General features: G+C 37.7%; 1 protein-coding gene across 28 annotated transcripts in view; it reads left to right on the top strand.

Annotated features, from left to right (window-relative positions):
* The first annotated feature begins 293 nt into the window (after window positions 1-293).
* LOC137055698 (receptor-type tyrosine-protein phosphatase delta) overlaps window positions 294-21276 on the top strand; it is a 633917-nt gene continuing 612934 nt past the window's right edge. For 15 of the 28 annotated variants that reach the window (XM_067430762.1, XM_067430433.1, XM_067430164.1 and 12 more), the window contains exons 1-2: window positions 294-514; window positions 607-635. The gene's annotated coding sequence lies outside the window, so the exon portion shown is untranslated. The remainder of the gene's footprint in view (window positions 515-606; window positions 636-21276) is intronic. The other 13 variants (XM_067430761.1, XM_067430760.1, XM_067430756.1 and 10 more) reach the window with 2 other exon arrangements.

The following is a 21276-nucleotide window of genomic DNA, read 5'->3' as shown; positions in this document are numbered from 1 at the left end:
CAAGTTAGGAGAACGTTCAATGATAACTGATGGCACAGGATGATTACCAAATACTTGAATGATTTACCAAATTTAAAAACCAACCGATCAAATAAAAAAATGAGGCATATTCGCAGCTGAAGAGATAATACATTTCATGATCCATATGAACAAATTAACCTGTTTCTTGAGGGTAATAGTCTCACTTGATCTCGGATGTGTGGCGCGTTTCTCCGGCCATCCGGCGGCGCGAAGCGGAACTGCAGGCGCTCGCGCGCGCGCGTCAGTTTAGAGCACACACACACACACACACACACACAGTCAGGTATCTCCTCTCCGCGTGCGAGTGCTTCTCTGTGATGCTCGCGGGCGTCGGACGCGTGGATGATCGCAACTGATTGTCAGTGTGTGGAATAAGACGCTCTTCATTCTCATCTTCATCTTCACCCTCATCATCGCAGCTGTTTCTGTTTGGAGTGACAGAAAGAAATAAAACCTTCCTCCGGATCCTCAGCGCACCTCTGAAGGCTTTTGGGTGAGTCTTCTTTCTCTTGATCTTTATCAGCATCTTCATCCTCCTCATCTCCTTCACTCTGTACTGATGATTGCTTCTCTCATGTGTTTCAGTCAGTGGTTTGTGATCTTCAGCATTTGGAGTAAGTACAGACACTTTCACTCACTATAAGTGTGTGTGTATGACATCGGGACATGTGTGCAGAAACTCCCAGTGTATGTGAAACTGCCTGCGAGCGTGTGGTATGAGCTCAGACTCTTGTGTCAATTTCTTCTGAAGTGTCTAATGATAGTGTCAAACTAACATTTTTGCAGACAGTGTGTGCTTAAGGTTTGTTGTTGGTTGAAGAATTTCCATTTCTCTTTTGATAATGATGATGATGGTGATGAAAATGTCAGACAGCTGTAGTGAGACACAAGCCAGCCGCTGCGAGTGTGAGATGAGCACAAACTCGCATCTCTTATTCTTCGGTTGGCTTCTATACTGCTGGTGTGTGCGTGTGTGTGTGTGTGTGTGTGTGTGTGTGTGTGTGTGTTCTGGGCTTTCAGGTCAGTGGTGTTGCTGTGGTTCGTCATGGGGTTTCTGGGTCTCTGATGATGATGATGATATTCATGAAAAAAAAGTCTTATCAGGCAGAAAATCTTGGTCCCACTGTGTACCTGTGTGTTTAGCCGTAGTTTGAGAAAAAAAAAATCCCTAGAAGTGCAATAGCCTAAATCGGACAAACCTCTATCGGGAGATGTCCTCATTTGGACAATCATCTTAGAGTACACATATGCACATAAAAATGCATGAATTTTCTTTTAGTGTTTGTGGTGTCCATCATTCTCTAATGAAATGTGCTAATTTACATACAAATGTGTGCATTTGAGGGAGTTTGTGGTCATTCTGAACTCTCAAGGATGTTTTTGCTGATCTCACTCAAATCTCAATTTTTTTCTCGCCAGTGTCTTGTGTGCTTTGTAATGTTAATTCGTTATTTGTGTTCAGCTTCATCAGCACACACTCATAATTAAAGACTGCTTTTTATCATCATCATCATCATCATCATCATCATCATCAATCACTTACACACTGACTTTTCATTTTGTTACTCTAATGTAAAGACTTTATTTAACAATGCCAGTTGCCCATTATTGACTATTTTTCTCATTTCCTTCAAAAAAATTTCTGGTCTGTTTTATAGTCAAACTCAGTCTGCTGTGTTGTTTTGAGTGCCTGCCTGTCTATCTGTCTTGCTGTCTGTCTGTAGTTTATCCTTTCTCTACGGTGCTCCTCTGATGGTTTTTGTATCAGTAAAGCAGCGGCTTACAGAACAGTTGGATTTGGGACTGTGCTTGTGTGTGTGTGTGTGTGTGTGTGTGTGCACGCACACTCATTCATTTGGATTGTGGGAATCCTGCGAGTGCTGTGATTACTGGTGCTTGTGGATCGGGATAAGGCATGTTCTTCTCATGGATAACGCCCACGGCGCTCTGCTCGGCCGCTGGTCTGTTTAAAGCTTGAAGCGGAAAGATAAAAACTCAAATAGAAAATGTTTTTGGGAAGAGCTGCTAACAGCTCAAATGTGTATGCAAACAGCAAGATCTTGGATGTTTCTCTCACCGAGTTTGAAATGTGCAGCGTTTTGGAAAGTCATGGCTGAAACGACTTATATCTCTTTAAGTGTGTTTAATAAGACGTGCGGGGAAATTAAAGCATTCGTGTTTGAGCTGAATTTGTTCTAACTATTAAAACATCATAGAGTCTGAATATTTCTCTATGTGTGTCTGGTCAGTTTAACTTTCATACACCACACACTTTTTTTGTGCTGTTATGCCATTCTCTTGAGCAACACACACACACACACACACACACACACACACGTTTTTATATTGGGATCTAGTGACAGGTGATTTGGCCTAGTTGCTATTTGACATTTTCAGGAGATTCACTTCCATCATAAATATGTATGTTTCTTTCTGTCTGTCTCACTCGCTGGGGAGTAAATGATAGTTGATATGAAATACTTTTGGGTAATTGACACATTGATGCGACATCTAAACTTTTTTTCCTTTTACTTTGTTTAACTTTTTTTTTACGATTACACATTGCAAAACTAATGCTGACACATGCTGTTGAGAAACCTCAGGTATAATTCTGTGGCAAGGGACGTCATAAAAAATGTCTTATTACTGCTTTTTATTGTAAAAAAAAAAACTTAAATTATACAAAATGCCTGCTTTAAGTAAACAAATGAATCATGCATGTGAGTACATGTGAATATTCAATGACTACAACAGTGATTGGTCAAAAGCAAACTTTGTGTCATTGTCACCCAAAACTGACCACACCTGATCAACTTGGTGTCAGCACCACCTATTGGTCAAAAGTAATAAGCAATTATGTCACATTACAAGTTATTTTATTTATGGGTTTTGCATGATTTTGCTTAAATTCATCTCCAAATGACTTGATTTACAAAATTTGCAGTTGGTCTGATGCTCCCTGCCTTGATTTGTAGCTCTTCATTCTACCATTGTTGTGACTGGCCCCTTAATTGCTGCTTGCAGCTATTTTTGCAATTGCATTTCTCAGTAAATAAAAAAAATAAGGGCGTACTCATACTAGGCACGGTTGCCTTGCACTGTGCACTGGCACGATTGTCCCCCTCCCCCGCTGGCCTTAGCGTTCCAGTCCGGAACACACATACTCCATTTACACTGCATTTTTTTTTGTATTGAATACAAAAAGGAAAAAATGTGCTTTCACTAATATAATCCCTAATAGATTTAGAATTAACGCCGTGCAGTGATCTTTACTTGCTAGTACTGCACATATTAGAAGATTATTACGGAGGCAGCGGACTTTGATGAAGGAATTTGCAGTTTTACTAGCAAACTACAATTCCTGCACGATAATCAATAAAGTGAGAACCAGACCTGCTATATACCTAAATATACTCAAATTATTTGAATTTATTGAAATGTGTACTATTCATGTAGTAATAGAAGATATTTGCTGTCATAATGAAGACATTAGTGCCAGTGGTTAAAGTGGGCTGGAACGGTCCGGAACTGTGTTCCGGCACCTCGGATAAATGAATAAATAAATAGATCCAGCAGTCGCAGCACGAGAGCAGCTGGATCTTTTTGCCTACAGGGCTGACAATCTTGCTTGGCACTTTCGCCGCTCTATTGAAGTGATAACAAGCACCAGGCAGTCGCTTTATCCAGTTGAATACAATCGCAACATCATGAGTACAGTAAAGGCTCAGTGGCGAAACTAGCTGAACCAGACCGAATAGCTCTGACCATGTAAAGTGAAGTGTTGAGGTAAACTATAGGCTGCCTACGTGACTGTAATCATGGCCATAGTCAGCTATGAGGTCACCGAGGTCTGGTCCTCAGTATTTTTCAGAGGTGTAGCGATAGCTATAATAAATGTAAAATATTTTCAACCAGATTAAGCATAAAATAATGAATGTGTGTGGAGACCTACATATTGTGAATTCATTTATTAATCATATCCTTCAATGAATTAACATGTATAAGAAAATGCTTAATAAAATATAGGCTAAATATCAGTTAACCCTTTGTTTAACTTTATTCACTGCTGACACAGACGAAAATGAAAAGACTATCAGCCAGAGTTCAGCTGGCAAGAGAAGGAGACTGACATAAAAAGAAAGAGTGATGGAAATGAAAGAGTGATGAAATGAGAAGGGAGTATAGGTATGACAAGATAATCTACTGCCCACTAACATGGATTTTTTTAACAGATTTGAAATCTGTTTATTATTATTTTTTTAGCATTGAAACATCTTAAACTGCACATATGTAGATCAGAGTAATCAACATTTTCTTGGGGGACCATGCCCCCCAAACCCTCCAAAATATCTCAAATTTGGGACCTTAAAACGTTGTTGGCCGTTTCTGAAAACCTGTTTGCTTTGACCTCATATCTGGAGTTAATGCATGCTATTAATGTGTTGCAGCCTGGAATATTTACAGTATATATAGGCATACTTAATATAAAATATAATATTAAGACAGTATGGTCATTGCATCTCTGTGCTTTGAAGATTTGTTTTATTTATTTTTTTAAATACAAATTATTTCTGTGGTTTAGAAAACATTGTCACTAAGGTCACCTACTATGAGGGTCCTTGGGTTTGTTATAGCCCCAGGGATCTACATGTTCTTAATTTGGGTTTTAATAATTTTTATACTTCCCATTTTTATTTTTGAATTTACATTGTGAAAATACGTTTGTGTCACATATTATTTTAACATATCAGTGTAGATGTAGATGGACCAAGATAAAACCATTAAAATATCAAGTAAATAAGTGTTGTGATACTTGGTGCCACAGTGACACTCTTGTCCCAAAAAGTATTGCTATACAACAATATTCAATATGTTGGCTCAATGTGAGTAATTTTTCTCATTTGCACCTACGTAAAATTTGAGGATTCCCTCACCTGCCAAATCCCCCTTTAAACACTGAGTAGCACACACAAGAGTTAGCTGTTCCATGCTCCTGCCCAGTTAGCGATCACTAGGGTTGGGAATCGTGAGAAATTTTTCGGTTCCGGTTCCGGTTCCGATTCCGCCTAACGATTCCGGTTCCGATTCCGGTTCCATTAAAATTATTAAACAAATAGTGGTAAAGGAAAAAGGCACAATACGCAACTTTAAACAATACTTTTTTGTGTTTATTACTTGCTCTCAAAAGAATTTACAGGTTGGCAATGTCAAAAAAAAGTCCTGTACTATACATATATTACAGGATTAATCGAGCCATATGGAATTTATGGAAATTAAAATAAACATGTTCAAATTTACACCTCTGAAATTGTCTTATTACATTTTCTCTCTCTGTTTTAGGGATGTTAACCGATGACTGTTTGACCGATGGTTGACCGTCAACGTTAACCGATCAAAGTTGTCTGTTAAAAAAAAAAAAAGTGATCTCTAAATTAGTCTATTATAGACAGTGGACTAAACGCTACTACAGTGAGCCGTCTCATTCCAAAATATTTTTGTGTGAAGTGAACATATCCCTCGCGCTCAATTTTTCATAACTCTCCTGTTTGTACTTAATAAACCAATAAAAACATTTGGTGCGAGGTCGCAGCGTTTGCGCGCTCACAAGGTTTGCAAAAAGTAAACAGTTAGAGCCAGAGCAGACGACAGTATGAAGCGTGCATTCCGCATAAGATGGGCTTACATTTGGAAATATATATATATATACACACATTTCAGTGGTAACACATAAGGTGTTGATCGTCTTTCTTTATTATTGTTAGCACTAACTTACCTCGAACCAAAGCGGCGTCTCTTCAGAGCTGTCATTTTCTTAAATGAGCCGCGGCAATGTTTCAAATGAGCTCATAACGCTAGACAAACGCCTTTATTTTCAGCACGATCACCTTGTACCCAAACCATTTCGAAACTAATGAGCCATTGTCCTTGGATTACAAACAAGCTCCTCGGCGCCGCGTTTGCGGGACTCGCGCTGTGGGGGATTTTAAAAAAGTGACGTGAGGGGAAAGGAGGCGGCAGCGCTAGGACAGTGTGAGTGTGAGTATGTGTGTGTGTGTGTGTGTGTGTGTGAGAGAGAGAGAGAGAGCGGGAGCGCGGCTCGCGGCTATACTCCCAGCGCTTCGCACACACATTGCACCAGAACCGTTTTCGGAACCGACACTCAGGAATTTCGCGCGGTTCCGGTATTTTTCAAAAATCAGTATCGGTTCTGCATAAGAACCGGTTCTCGGTTCCCAACCCTAGCGATCACAGTACATGCATACTGCTCCCGAGCCCAATCTTACCGTGCTCTTGCCCAGCTCTTCCAAGCAGCCCAGGGCACAGTACGGAGAGATCACACTAGTCAAACAAACCAGTCTTTGGGGCTCAAATGTGCCTGGACGTGCTTCAGATCGCCTAGTGTGAGTTCACCCTAAAAAAAATGCATTCATTATTTGAAATGTTTTACAATTTTACAATAAATAGACTTGTTATCTAGTTTACATCACCTTATTACATCATCCGCAACACTGTCAATCTATATCACTTAAATACTGAGCATTATTAATAGTGTTGATTCTTTATATTTTATCATTTACTTTTGTTTTATGAGTTCTGTTATCTGTGTGAGTTTTTTCCCCTTTTTTTCTTGTTGATTTCATTGTCAGCAGCTAAGCTACATCTGCTGTGGCAATATGAATGTACTGTTATTTGTCATGCTAATAAAGCACATTAAAACTGAATCTGTGGGGTGGGGGGAGGTGGACAGCAGGCTGGTCTCACTGTGTGATCGACCATCTGCTCACCTCAACGTAACGCACAGAGTGAAATGAGGAATGAAAGAAACAAGAACGATGAGAAAATCAGTCGCTATGAGAGGACGACAGCCCAGATAGTCCATTTTACCTTCACCTTTGCTCTGATGAGAATAGTTAATCCAAACCTCTATCTAAATCTCTCTGTCATATGACACACTAACATCCTGTCCATATGTTTTCTACACTACCCACATCACTAATATTCTATCCAACTGAGATAACTCCACCCACTAGGTAAGAAGACTCCACCCCTTCGCTGATGCTACTCTACACAGTGAGATTTTTTAGGCCTATTAGAGTCAGATAATCTTTACAGTATCTAACCCTTTCCCACTAGAGAACTGCAAAAACTAGAGCCCCTTACCATAGATGACTACAGACAATAATGATTGGAATAGTTTGTAAATGTGTGTGAAGTTTGTGATTTGAGTGTGTTTGGGATGAATGTCAAACATGGTCATTTGATATCATCATTGCTTAGAAGATTTGGGTTAAAAGCAGAGTTTTCTTCATGAGAACCCTCAGGCAGGTGTTCCATCAGCACCATTAGTGGTCCTATTCTCATTTTGGAGGAAATAGACAGCAGGACTGGACGATATGACCTAAAATCTAAATTTTACCTTGATTTTGTGAAAAAAAAAAAAAAAACATTAATTAAAAAACATTTAAAAAACAAAATCGCAAGCACTTGTTTAAACGCTTAAAAAAGTAACAATCCATTAAAGAAAGTTTAAAACATATAAAACAGAATATATATATATATATATATATATATATATATATATATATATATATATATATATATATATATTAGCGATTGAATGGCTTCCATTTTTTTAAAGTCGACATTTATGTGATGAAAGTCGAGTCGACGTCGACTAGTCGCTGATGACATCATTAATATACAAATAAGCCTGAGCCTTGAGCTGAGATGCAAACACGGGTCTTCTTGTGCACAGGACAGTTATAGCATATGACACAGCACTGCCCATAAGGTTATTGGTCCTACATAACAGCTTTTGTATCAGTTCTTTTGTCTTATGGTCGTTATATTTCTCACAGATTTCTGCTTGTTCTGAATAAGATACAGATAAAGTAGCACAATAAAGATTTGTATATGAATTAGGGGTGACCCCTAATAGTCGAAGATTCGATGCATCGATATGCAGGACCGTATTCGACCACTGATCTCATGATCGAATCTTCGCGGGTGTTATGAAACGAGGACCATACCATTTTAGCAATATGGGGGTGCTCAATATTAGTGTTATAAAGACGTGTCGCGGCGCTGAGCGATTGCCCCTTTAAGGGCACTGAGTTCGCACCCGACACGCCGTGCCTTTAAATGTCGAACACATATACACCGACGGCAGCATTCGACGCCGGTCCGCGGCGATTAAATGTATATTTCCCTCAAATCGTGAATGTACTGATTTCACCCTGTGCTACAAGATACACTCATCATGGAGATCTTCTGTCAGAAGTCGATTCAAAATTGAGCACGCGTGTATATAATGTTCTCGTCTGCCTGGTGTGAGATCCCCGAGACACGGCGCTGAGCTTCAGTCCGGTGTGAGACCCCCTTTAGGCACAATCGGCTTAAGAACGTGCATATGAACGCACTCAAAGTCTTCCTTTCCTCTCTAGGAAGGTATTTTTTTAGGTTTATTTATCAAAATGTTATTTTATATATTTGTGTGATGTTCTGTGTTTCGATCGCAGCTTTAACATGTTACGAGAGAACGGTTAATTTACGAATGTGTAGTGTAGCCTAGTTTTGACCACTTTATTAAAAGTGGTGGCTGTTTGCCGTGTGTAAAGTAAAATAAAAATAGTCTTAGCCTCCTGCTGACTAGTGTCCTGCCCTTCCCAACCCGTTTATACCATTTATTTTTTACAGTCTGTATGGTTACACACTCATAGATGATTCGACTATCGGTCGACCATAGAGAGATTTGAAAATTCTGATTCAAATGTATAAATCCTTAGTCGGGGACACCCCTAATATGAATGCATTAGTGTGTGATTGTGTGTGAATTAATTCTACCTGGCAGCGTCTCTCTACTAATAGTGAAGCTGTGAGCTTTAGTTATCAAGAAATATATGCTAGAACTTTTCAGTTTCTAAGCTATTTTATTGATAAATCCCAGAACTGTGTTGACAATACATTTCTGCTCTACTGGATGGTTTTGTGTGAGGTGCGCGCGATCTCCGCGTGATCAGGCTATGTGTGTGTGTTGCAATGAAGCATGCATTAGTTTAGCGCGATGATTAACTTACGTGTACAATAAGAGTGCATTCTTCCGATCAATTTTGAGCATCTAGATGGTAATCAAACATGTCTCTTTAAGAGCTCTCGGAGTATGCATTTATTTGTCATTTTTAACTGTTCAAAACAGAGCCTACTTGTCAGGAAATTGCTTATCCTGTAGCGCCCTCTATAGGCCAGCGACTAGTCGACGTCAAGCTTAAAGCGTCATAGCAGAGAATTAAGGTCGACTAGTCACCATTTTTTAAAGGGGGGGGTGAAACACTCAGTTTCAGTCAATCTCATGTAAATCTTGAGTACCTATAGAGTAGTATTGCATCCTTCATATCTCCGAAAAGTCTTTAGTTTTATCATATTTATAAAAGAAATATAGGCTGTACCGAGTCTTTCCGGAAAAAAACGAGCGCCTGGAGGCGTATCGTGTGGGCGGAGCTAAAGAATGACGATCGCGAACAAAGCGGTGACGTCCTCAAGCGTGGAGAAACCCATGGCTATCTCAGCTAATACAGATAATGATCCACAATCAAATCTGAGGCAGAAATAAATTGAACAGGAGAAACGGCAACATCAGGACGTCCGTCTCTGTGGTATGTACTGTATTTAGGGGCCTGTCAACATTTCTGTGTCTTTACAAGCAGTTTATGAGGACATGATTCGGTTTATGGACTGTATGCGACTAGACCTTAGAAGTAGCAAGCAAAACGGTTTTGCACGTCAGAGTCAGACTAGTGTAACGTTATACAGAACAACAATGGAGTAACCGTTAGCGCATTTGAATGAGGAAGCATGTGATCGTGTCGTTTACTGATGTTTACTCACGCGACGAGCCAATAGCAGAGACATTTGAAGCAGATTTACTCACCGGCTGCTTCCAAAGCAGGACCGAACCTTTATCGCTGGGATCGCTCCATCAAAAACACACTTCTTTGGTATGATTTGGTGAAGTCCTGACAGCAGTGACCGTGGAGATCCACTTTGAGACGCGACTGAAGCGATGCTTTGAAGCTTCCCGTCATTTCTGCGTTCAAATCGGTTCAAATGCAGCGCTGCCTTCCCGGAATGCTGTGCTGAAGCGTTGAAGTCGCTCGACGTCACCCATAGGAATAAAGTGGAGCGCGGCGCGTGACATAAGTCTTCATGGAGGACTGGATCTGCAGCTGAGAGCAGTGTTTACGGCGTGCATTTCCTCTCTCGTTCTAGTGACGCGCGCGCGCACCCTACCGGGAGAAGAGCCCGTACGGCCCATACAAGGACCTTCCGTTCTATTAACGTCAAGTAGACCCATACTCGAAAAAAACTCTCCGAAACTTGTGAGAAACCGGAAGGAGTATTTTTGACACAGAAATACTCTATCAAACGTCCAACATTAGTTTTTGAAACTTTGTCTATGTTTAGGATGGGAATCCAAGTCTTTAACAGTGTAAAAAGCTCAGTATGCATGAAACAGCATTTCACGGCCCCCTGTAAGTCTCGCGACCCACCTGAGGGTCGATGGTAATCAAACCAACATGTAGCTTGACCCAGGGTTTGAAAACCACTGGACTAGTGGATTAGTCGACTAGGCGGTGCAACCCCTAATATATATATATATATGTATATATATATATATATATATATATATATATATATATATATATATATATATATATATGTGGGTCAATGACATGACATGTATTTTTTGTGTCCAAATGATTTATTTTTCTAAACATAATTTTAATAAATACATGTCATATATCAAACTGATCTACAATATCTCCTTTATAAGAAACCTTTTTCATTTTATTGATATTCAATTGATGTTTTTGAGTTTTGGTGTTTGAAAGACCAAAAATGTCAGGCGGTGCGACCGTCCGAACCTGCAACCAGAGAACAAAACTGCAATAAAAAGGTTAATTTTGTCATTAAAATTTTTAATTAAATAGTTTGGCATGATTTTATGTTAAAGTCATTATAAATGAGCGAAAATGGTGTATCAGTCCTATTTCAAAACTATTTTAACACTTAAAAAACTTTTGTCCGAAAAATTGACTTCTCCAAATGTCAGGGAGGGCGACCGACATAAAAACGCAATTTTATGCAATGTTCCTTTAAGAAAACCATGTGACAGCATATGACATTACACAAAAGACCCCAGAGGACCCATTTGATGCAGTAACAAGGTTAGTCACCCTCCCATAAATATTAGATAATTTGACATTTTTGAGTAATGATGAGGTTGATTCAACTTATCATGTCAGGCAGTATGACCCCTGGAAAACTTTGAAAATGTGTTGTTATTATTAAAATGTGTATTTGATTAAAAAAAATTATGTGTAACCTTGAGCACATGGTCAAACATTTTTATAGGTGTCCAAACTAATGCCTGTTAGATTTGAATTGAGTTTGAAATGTCAGGTGGTGCGACCAATATGTCAGGTGTCGCGACCAGAATAGCAGTTAAACGAACTGAAAAAAAGTCATGTTAATTCATGTTTTTGAATATATTAAATACATTTGAATAAATGTATAAAGCTTTCTGTAAGATATTAAGTTGTTTAACGGTGCAATCTACATATATATTTTTATTTTATTTTATGATGGTATGGGTAACCATTTAAGCACATTGTCCATCTAAAAATCATATTCTTCAAGAATAACCAACACTGATACTAAAACAATTGCATATTGCATCTTTAAATTAATCTTTTTTTCATTTGTTTTTGTAGATGCCATTATCAAGCAAGGAGAAAAGAGCACAACATAGAGCTCATTTAAAGGGGAGATGAATTGAGAAATCAGCTTTCCCTTGAGCTTTTGATATATAAAAGGTCATGGTAATATAAGAATATCCTGTAAGTTTCAGAGCTAAAAACTTCCTTGTTAGTCAAAGAAAAGCTTTTATAAACACCAGGCCCAGCAAACGGTCTTGTGCTTCATCCTGACATCATCGACTGACGAAACACGCCTCTACAGAATAATAAGCACATCCATGTGTGTGTGCAGTTTGTGCTTCTATCCACCGATCGGGCAGGCCAAGCAATACAAAAATAATATTTCAATCAATCGCGGGTGGATGAGAAATAAATCATTGTGTTTGTTTGATAAAGATGTTCTCGAGCCCTGTGGTCGAGAGAATCATTCTGGTTGCCACTTTCAAAACAATCTTTCCCTCCAATGAACTGACAGCGTTTACTTCTAAGTCTCCAGTGACACGCCCATCAAAACCCAGCGTACAGTAGAGAGAGCCTCAAAACCAGTGTAGAAAGTAGACTATCACTTATTAGTTATGATGTTTTTGAATGTAAAAACCACACGAACATCATTAGTTGACCTCAGACAACAGTATAAATAAAAATAAAAAAGCCAGTTCATGACACCTTTAAAAAGTGATCCAGTTGCAAGGGCAGAGTACCTTGCCAAAAGAAAAGCAAGGTTTTGTGTACATCTAGATAGATTACAACTCAAGTTAAGATGTTATGTTTTGTGGTAATTACACAGTTATTACATGTTAATAATAGAAATGTTTTAAATTTCTAGTTCCATTTCAGTTGGTCACGTTCGACGTATGTCTCCATTCCCTCCTTCAGGGAACAAGGGTTACATACGTAACGGAGACGTTCTAAAGAATCGATAATCAAATGTTTTTATTTATTTATTTTTATCTTGACTTACTGTTACTAATGTGTCTATTTGAATGAACAATAGATTGATAGATTCTGGGCCCAATATTTGCACTAGTTCCATATAAAAGATGTTTTCATTTATTTAACTTGTTCCTTGAGGTTTTGTCTGTATTGTTTTGCACTTCTTGTTAATGAAATATTATTATATTACTGAGTTACATAAATTGGTCTGAGGATTAAAATAAAGGCAATTGAAATCAGAATAGAATGCATTGACATTTTTACTTTTATCTTGTAAATATCAATCTTTATTGATCATAACGTCAGGTGGTGCGACCGGTCATGGTCAGGTGGTGCAACCAGCATATTTTCATTTAAATGTATCAATTTCCACTGCAATTGCAAAATAAAGTAAGAAATATAACTGTAAAACTTTATATAACATATAGAAATCATTTTAACAATTAAAAACAAAAATAAAAACTCCTTATCGAAAAATTGGTGTTTGAACACATAGAAAAGTAGCCATTTATATGAATTGGAATAAAAAAGACAATAAATAAAGAAATGAAAGGGGAATTTATAATGCAATATGCATTTAAGACACTACAAGGACTGATATTTACAAGTTCTCAGTAGTGCTAAGTACATTAAATGTATATTTATTTAAATTAATATATGGTCGCACCACCTGACATTTTCTGGGTGGTAAAATCAGAAATCTTGTTTAATAATGAATTAATGCTGCCTAAAAAGCTGTAAAACCAATATGAAGCAACATCAAACATTTGTATGGACATAAAAATGCATTTTAAAACCGTTTTGCTTAAAAAAAATAAAAAATTATCTTGAAAACCTTATTCGTCATTGACCCATATATATATATATATATATATATATATATATATACATACACACAGTGTGTGACTATATATTTACAAATATATTATAATGCATGCAATTTTATATTCATTAATATATTTTATTAACAATGTATTGATTCTCAAATACTTTACAAATACAATGCAATACATTTGTACAGAATAATTTTTTATTACCCATGATAGTTATACATATATAATTTTTAATATTTTTATATAACATAGTCTTAATGTTTTTTGGCCAATCACCAGCCTAACCGCAGGCTCTACTCAATGGTCACCCCAATAACTAAAGAAACCCTTTTAAATTCCAAAATTGTAGAACATAAAACAATAACAGATATATATTAATATTGAACAAATCATGTAAAATAACACTTCATTTCTTATTTTTAACATTTACTCTCCTTTTACAGTGAGAAGCACAGCATGCTGGGAACAAAAAATCTGCTGTAGTTAATTCTGTGAATGTGTGTTTATACATTCACATTCATTATGGAACATGTTTGTGCAATAAATGTACACAATAAATTAGGGCTGGACAATAATTCAATATCAATATATATCGCGATATAATTTTTTTCAATAACGGTGATATGATTTTTAAACACATTTCCGATATTTCGATATGACTGACGTTCAGGGCGCATGCCATCAGAAAGAGCAGAACACGATTGGCTTCTTGCGTGATGACGAACACCACGGACACGCAGCCAGCCAGTGCTCAGCAGTAGTAGGCTGATAGATCCAACGCGGCACGTTTTAGCTACAAAGAGTTTCCCTGACCGCAACACAAATGTGACTGAAGGAGCTTCCACAAGTAAGGAGAAATAAATAGTTGATAAGAGAAGAAAGACTAACTTTCTTTAGTGGCGTGGAAGTGGTTCGTCTATCTAAAGCACTATTCGCACGGGATTAGTATTATCTAGGGACCTCTGTGATTGAGAAATGACTCCTCCACATCTGAGTTTTGCGTGGCGCATTCGCACGGGATAAGCAAAGCCTGTGATTTTACTCGAATTTACTGACTTCTCCCGGATATGATGTCGTCTTCGTTATAGATAGCTGTATGAAATCATAAACAGGCATCGATATCGTTTTGATTATTTTACAGTAGCCTAATAAATAAATATAATTTCGTTCAGTTAGCGAACAGACGCCATGAACTGAGCTCAGACCAGCGGCAGGAATCAGATTTCATTTATCACGAGTAGGAAGCTGACAATATACGGCGGAAGATTCAGTTTCAAAACTAAATGTAAAAGCGCCTATTTAAACAAGATTGTCATTGTACTATACTGTTCTGTTATGTTTTTCATTCAGAACAGTATTGATGTTAATATTAAACACACCATTCAATCAGATTACTCTCAAATTGATACTCATTCTAAAGTGAAAGTATAATCCGTGTGGGCGCGGCTGCACGGGAATTAACGGTGCGCATTATGAATGCAGACTTTATTCTTCGTGAAAGATAAAGATAGAAATGCTCACAGGGAGAAAAAAAGCTTGCAAAAAGTATATACAATCCGCCTAATCCTGGCCAAATCACAGAGATGTCGATTCGCACGGGACTAATGTTATCACAGGACCTCGGTGTTCGGTGAAATATGGTAGGTAGGCTAATTTGCGGGGGAATTTTTACTTTACAAATTACAGACATGGCCGATTCGCACGGGATTAAGATCACAGACATTCTCTGCAATTATTACAAATCACCAGAGGTCCCCAGATAATACGAATCCCGTGCGAATGGGGCTGATATTAAACTTGTGCCGGAGAGGTGCCGACTAGGGGTGTAACAATACATCGACATAGATGCATCAATCTAATGTCTAATAATACGATGCCAAGCGTTAAAAATAATCCATGTACATATTTGGGTAAGAGGCAAGTGGCACATTTGTTTTAATACTTTCCACATTTGCACACAATGTCATGTATTAACACCAATGCGTTCATTCTCGTTTAAATTACCTTTCAAAGCTTGTGGAAGACGGTCAGACATGGCTTCACGAAAATGTATCATTTTCTCCTGTTTAAAGCCTTGCAAAAAGCAGCGTGCACTCATCTCAAACAGGGCACAAATAGGCCACTGAATTGAGTCTTATTTTATTAATTTTTTTGTGCATCAGTAAAGGTATAGTTTTGCATAAAAGGAGAATATAGCGCTATGAATCGTTCTTCAGTGAAATTTAAAACTTAAAAGAAAATGCTCAATAAACTGCGTCTGCGAAGTGAGAGTCTTGTTTATTTGATGGTGATTTCTTGTTCGTATAAAGGCTAAATACAAATAAAAGGTGAACATTAATTTATTTGTACCGTTTTTATTTCTAAAATTTTATATAGTTTTATAGGAGGAGGTTTCATAGACTTGGCAAATTAATTTGTCAGAAGTTTGTAGGTACAGAAATCCTTTGTGGCAGTTCTTGGTAGTTTTTCTAAAGCTTTTATATAGTTCATATCGATATCGAAATTATATCGTATCGACCAAAATTAAGAAATATATCGTGATATAAATTTTGGCCATATCGTCCAGCCCTACAATAAATGAAAAAAACTAAGTTGCCTGGTAAAATTGAAAAAGCTTTATAAATATTACTTGTAATGCTATTTTGTCTTTTTTTAAAAATATTTTATTTATATCATTGTATAGCTATACATGGTCATTGCTAGCCTAGAAATCTATACGCAACCTAGCAGCAGCAAATCTAATCTGCCGCGAGTGTCGTCTAGGCACTCTCAATAAACTTCTGAGCTGAAAAAAAAACATTCTCTGGTCAGGCCAATTACATTGTGTATAGAGTCGGTGGGCGGGGCTTAAAAGAATGACGGCGTGTTACTAGTAGACACAGAAGCTGGCGAACGGCGGTCTTTTGAATCGGCTTTACTCTGTAAGACTTGGAGTTAAGCTTTTCTCTGAGAAAAGAACAAAGAACGGACCTGAATTCATTCTTAAAAAGGGAAGATGTGTTCCGAGTTTTGCCGACCGGATACGGCGAAAGTTTAATCTATCAACCAGCTCCGCTTCACCTTCTTCATTGCTTTGGTAGGTTGTAGCGCCAGCCAATTGCGTGCAGAGGGAGTTTGAAAGACAACCGTTTATCCCACCCCTCGAATAAAACCCTTTCAATGGTGAGTTTCCAGACCAAACATCTTGATGTGGGTCTGGCTTGTCAGGCTAGGTCAGTGCATATATTGCAGTATAATGAAAAATATAAGCACTAGTTTCCCATATATGGAAATGTATTATGTAATATATTGCATTATTTTGCAGTATATTTCTATATTTTTTATTCTGTAAGGATGGCTTCAGGGCTTGACACGGCTCGGCTCTCTCTGTCACAGAAAACAGTTTGCGATCACTGAAGTGCTAAAAATCGCTTAAATGTTCAGGCTGGCAAACATTTAAACACAACTGACACTTTCGTCTTTATGTCTGTGTTTTTATGCTGCCATTTGAGTGCGCCTCCATTTTTCTTCCATGCTGCTGACTGGACAAGGACAGAGTCACGTGACAACACACGTGGTTAGTATGTTTTGAAGGGGAAAGATTTAGATTTTTTTTTTTTGAAAATTAGATTTTAAAAAATCTCAATAAACTACACAGGCAAATTACATTAGTTAACAGTTCTGAATTTCAGTTTCCTAATAGACAGTAGAGCAGGGGTGCCCAATCCTGATCTTCCTGCAAAGTTCCTGATAAAACACAAAAAGATAATTAAAATCTTCAGGTGTGTTGGATCAGGGTTGGATCTGAACTCTGCAGGTAGACCGATCTCTAGGAACAGCATTTGGCACCCCTAAAGTACACTCTCAGAAAAAAAGGTACAATGGAAAATATATATGACATAGATGGAAAGACAGAGGGTTGCATTCAGGAGGGGCTTGTATCGAAACATGTACAAATATTAGTTAGGAATGTCTGTAGGAGACACAGAGGATGAACCTGTAGCTTTTAATTTCAGCAAACCTGTGTATTTGAAAATTGTGAGAGACACTGCCACTGTCCATTAGCCTGGACACATGTCTCCTCCACAGCCACCTTCTCCAGAGGCTCTAGGTCAGACCCAGCTTGTCCATGGATTTGTTTAGTCTATCACACACAGGTGTATGCCCATTATGAAGATTGTCTCAAGTTGCAGATATAATTTTGTTATGATGAAAGATTTCAATTTGTAAAGGGAAAAGTTAGTTATCTAGTCATTTAATGTGAGCAAGCAAGTGTCTTTTATTTAAGTCTTTCTGTTGCTAAAACTGTATTGTGTGGCACTAGCAAGGGTTTGATTCCCAGGAAAAGCAAGAATTGAAAAACATGTAGCTTGAATGCAATGTACAGTAAGTCACTTTGGATAAATGCATCTGCCAAATGCATGAATTTAAATGTAGTACTACAACTTTGTATGGTTGCACTGTTTGTATCACTCAATTTGTACAAGTTGTTCCAATGTGCACAGTGTTTTTGACCAGACTACGTGAGTTGTGATGAAAGAATATATATATATATATATATATATATATATATATATATATATATATATATATATATATATATATATATATATATATATATATATATATATATCGTATATATCGATATATTGTTTATATTTAATTCTGATTCTGCCACTTTGCTTGTTTGCCTTCCCTGTGCTGTGCTCGCCCTCGCTCGCGCGCCTCCCACCTCTTGCTTTTGTTCCCCCTCCCCTCGCGTGTTGTCTCATTGAACACGGCTGCTTCCGCAACCAGGTGAGGATTAGTTATCATGTTGACTAGCGCGCGCGTTGTTCAGGACTCAGTTTAGAGACCATGTTTTCCTTCTAACACAACTGCTTGCTAAAATTCATAAAGAAATATTAATGTTCATCATAGTTCAAATCGCACGTTTCACCCACAGTCAGGTGATTGACACTGGTGCGAGACGCACTCTCAGTCGCAATCATGCCAGTTTATGATTTGTGTCTAACTGATCGCATGGTTTTCTGTTAAAATGTCAAAATGATCGCATATCATTTGAAAACATTTAAAAAGTATTGCAATATCATTACTATTATTTTGTCAGCTTTATCACGGGATTATGATGAATAGGTCTATTCATGTTTTAACCAAGAGGGAAAAACGGGACATCCCGGGTGTCCTGAGACACGCGGTGCTCTTCTGTAAGTTGTACTGTATCATATTATCATATAGCCTACCTTCTGACATTCATATTTCGTTCTGTAACTGGAAAAGAAGTGAAATTCAGCTCATGTGTAGCCTACATGATGCTCATGATGAGTTTGAATTTTGTCAAACTCATGACACACATCACTGTTTGAATTTTGATACAAATTTAACAGGAAATGGTGTTATGACAAAATCAGTTTATTTATATCTCAGTCATACCCCCACCTTTCTGCAAAATGCTTACTGTTTACTTTAAGTGTAAAAAAGGGAGTCTTTGATTCATCTTTTGAAAGCATGAAATAAATGAAAAGAAGGCAATATTATTTATTTTCTTTTACAGTTAAATTAATATTATTTATGTAATCAGGGAGTTTTTTTTTTAAATGTCGCAAAAGCACTTTGTTCCTACATGAACTGACTACCTCTTTGCACTTCAATTAAAAAAAAAAGAATTTGTGGTATTTGGCATATTTGTTTTTGCTGTAGTTTTTAGGGGGTTATTTTTCCAGTAAAGATATCGAGATATATATTGTATATCGAGATATAGCAAAATATATCGAGATATATTTTTTGCTCCATATCGCCCAGCCGTAGTCTGTTCAATATAATGTGATTTAGCTGCTGAGGGATTGTCACAACACAAACGCTTCCAGGAGTCAGATTACAATCATCATGCTGAATGAGCTCTCCTGATGAGATCTCAGGTAAAAGCGTCCACACTCGCGGCATACATTCACAGCGTGTGTTTTTTCTGGCACGTGATTTGATGCCTTTGGAAGCCTAAAGGGGTACTTCAACACTGGGAAGATGAATCTGTATTTAAACTGGGTCATTAATGTAGCAGAAATGTGAAATTATTTTTGAATTTGTTGCTTTCTAGACTGAGAAAAGACAGAAAATGTATTTTTTTGTCTCATGGGGAGGAAAGACAACAATTCCCAGAATGCTTCGCTGCCCTGTGAGGCCCCTCCCAAAGCCACCGCTACTTAATCACTTTCACTTCCACCACCGCGTTCATCTTCATAACATCAGTTCAGTTAGACAACAGACACTACAATTAAAAACTGAACGTTTTTGTTCAATATATTGTGATTTAGCTGCTGAGTGAGTGTCACAAACGCAGCAGGAGTAAGATTATACTCATCGTTTGTGATGAATGAGCTGAGGTAAGAGCTCTAATTATTAGAGCTGAGGTAAACGCATCCACGCTCGTGGCAGTAGTTCACGATCATTCGAATATACTCCAGGGTTTCTACTGATAGAAAGCTATATGGTGATCGCTGAAGTAACCCTTTAACTTTTAATAGGAATTTATTTGAGAAGTTGAAACACTCACTTTGCTCTGCCGGTGTCATGATAAATCCTTTCCCCCTGTGAAATCGTGTCCGCAAGGACCCCAAGAGCGATTCTATTGGCTGAAAGAAATTTTAATAGGTAATCTGTTCAGAGCCTGATTACAATTCTTACACAATCGCGTTTTGATTTTTGCTGTTTAAATTGTCTTAAAATAGTCTTTAATGTCTTACAAAGCATATGTTTCATATATTAGTAGTATATAACTGAAGCTATAAGTGCTTATATAAGTATATAATTCAGAACATGTTTTTGCTCCCATTATAGGAATCAATTAAATATTTTAAATAAATGTTTTGCGTGTGTACTTATTATGGCAATGAATTCATAGTTTATTAGTTTATTATTTAGTTATTTTTAAACAATTAATTGTCCAGAACCATGTATAACAACTTTTGATCAGGCATTTAAAACTGCTACCAGCGGACACGATTTCACAGGGGGACAGGATTTGTCATGACACCGGCCACTCCGTTTACATGTATGCCTGCAGCTGTGAGCTGAGCTGTGATTGTGATCTCCCACCCCCCATACGCGGGTTGAAAAAATGCTGAAATAGCTCCCTCTGCTAGCTGTAGTCTTTAGCCTCTGGCCAAAAAATTCTCAGATGTATATATATATATATATATATTAGGGCTGTCAAAATTAACGAGTCAATAACACGCATTTTCTGTTTTATCCGAGATGTAGCCCGTAGTTGGAAAAATTAAGATAAGCCATAGACGTACAGGATGCAGCAGGAAACATTAACAGGGAAAGAAAAGGGTTAACATTAATATTACTATTCTAAACCAGAAAGTGCAGTTATTGCCTACAAGCTACCATATTTTCTGGTTCTGTGTTTTCTGGTCGAAAGAAAAGTGTGTTTTTACACTGAGTGCATTGCATTCTCTGCAGTCCAAGTGCGATGTGCGAATACACTGCAAGCTGTGTCTGAGGTAAATCATTAACACCATCACCACTTACAGTAGGCTACATGTGTTTTATTGAACTTAATACATTACAATCGGCTAAAACAGGTTACTTTCCTGAATAAGAGCACTCCCAAGTCTGTGTTTCTCACAATGTTCACGTGAGTCGCGGGACAGTTCAGCACACACACAAAATACCGGCAGTTCAATAGGGAGCGCACATCTCTTAAAGGGGCCGCACTATATTCCTACTCGTGTAATATGGATCTCCTCACA

The sequence above is a fragment of the Pseudorasbora parva genome, chromosome 1, assembly GCF_024679245.1.
Source record: "Pseudorasbora parva isolate DD20220531a chromosome 1, ASM2467924v1, whole genome shotgun sequence".
NCBI lineage: Eukaryota > Metazoa > Chordata > Actinopteri > Cypriniformes > Gobionidae > Pseudorasbora > Pseudorasbora parva.
Note: the sequence above shows the minus strand (reverse complement) of the source record. Positions and strands in the feature narration are given on the sequence as shown.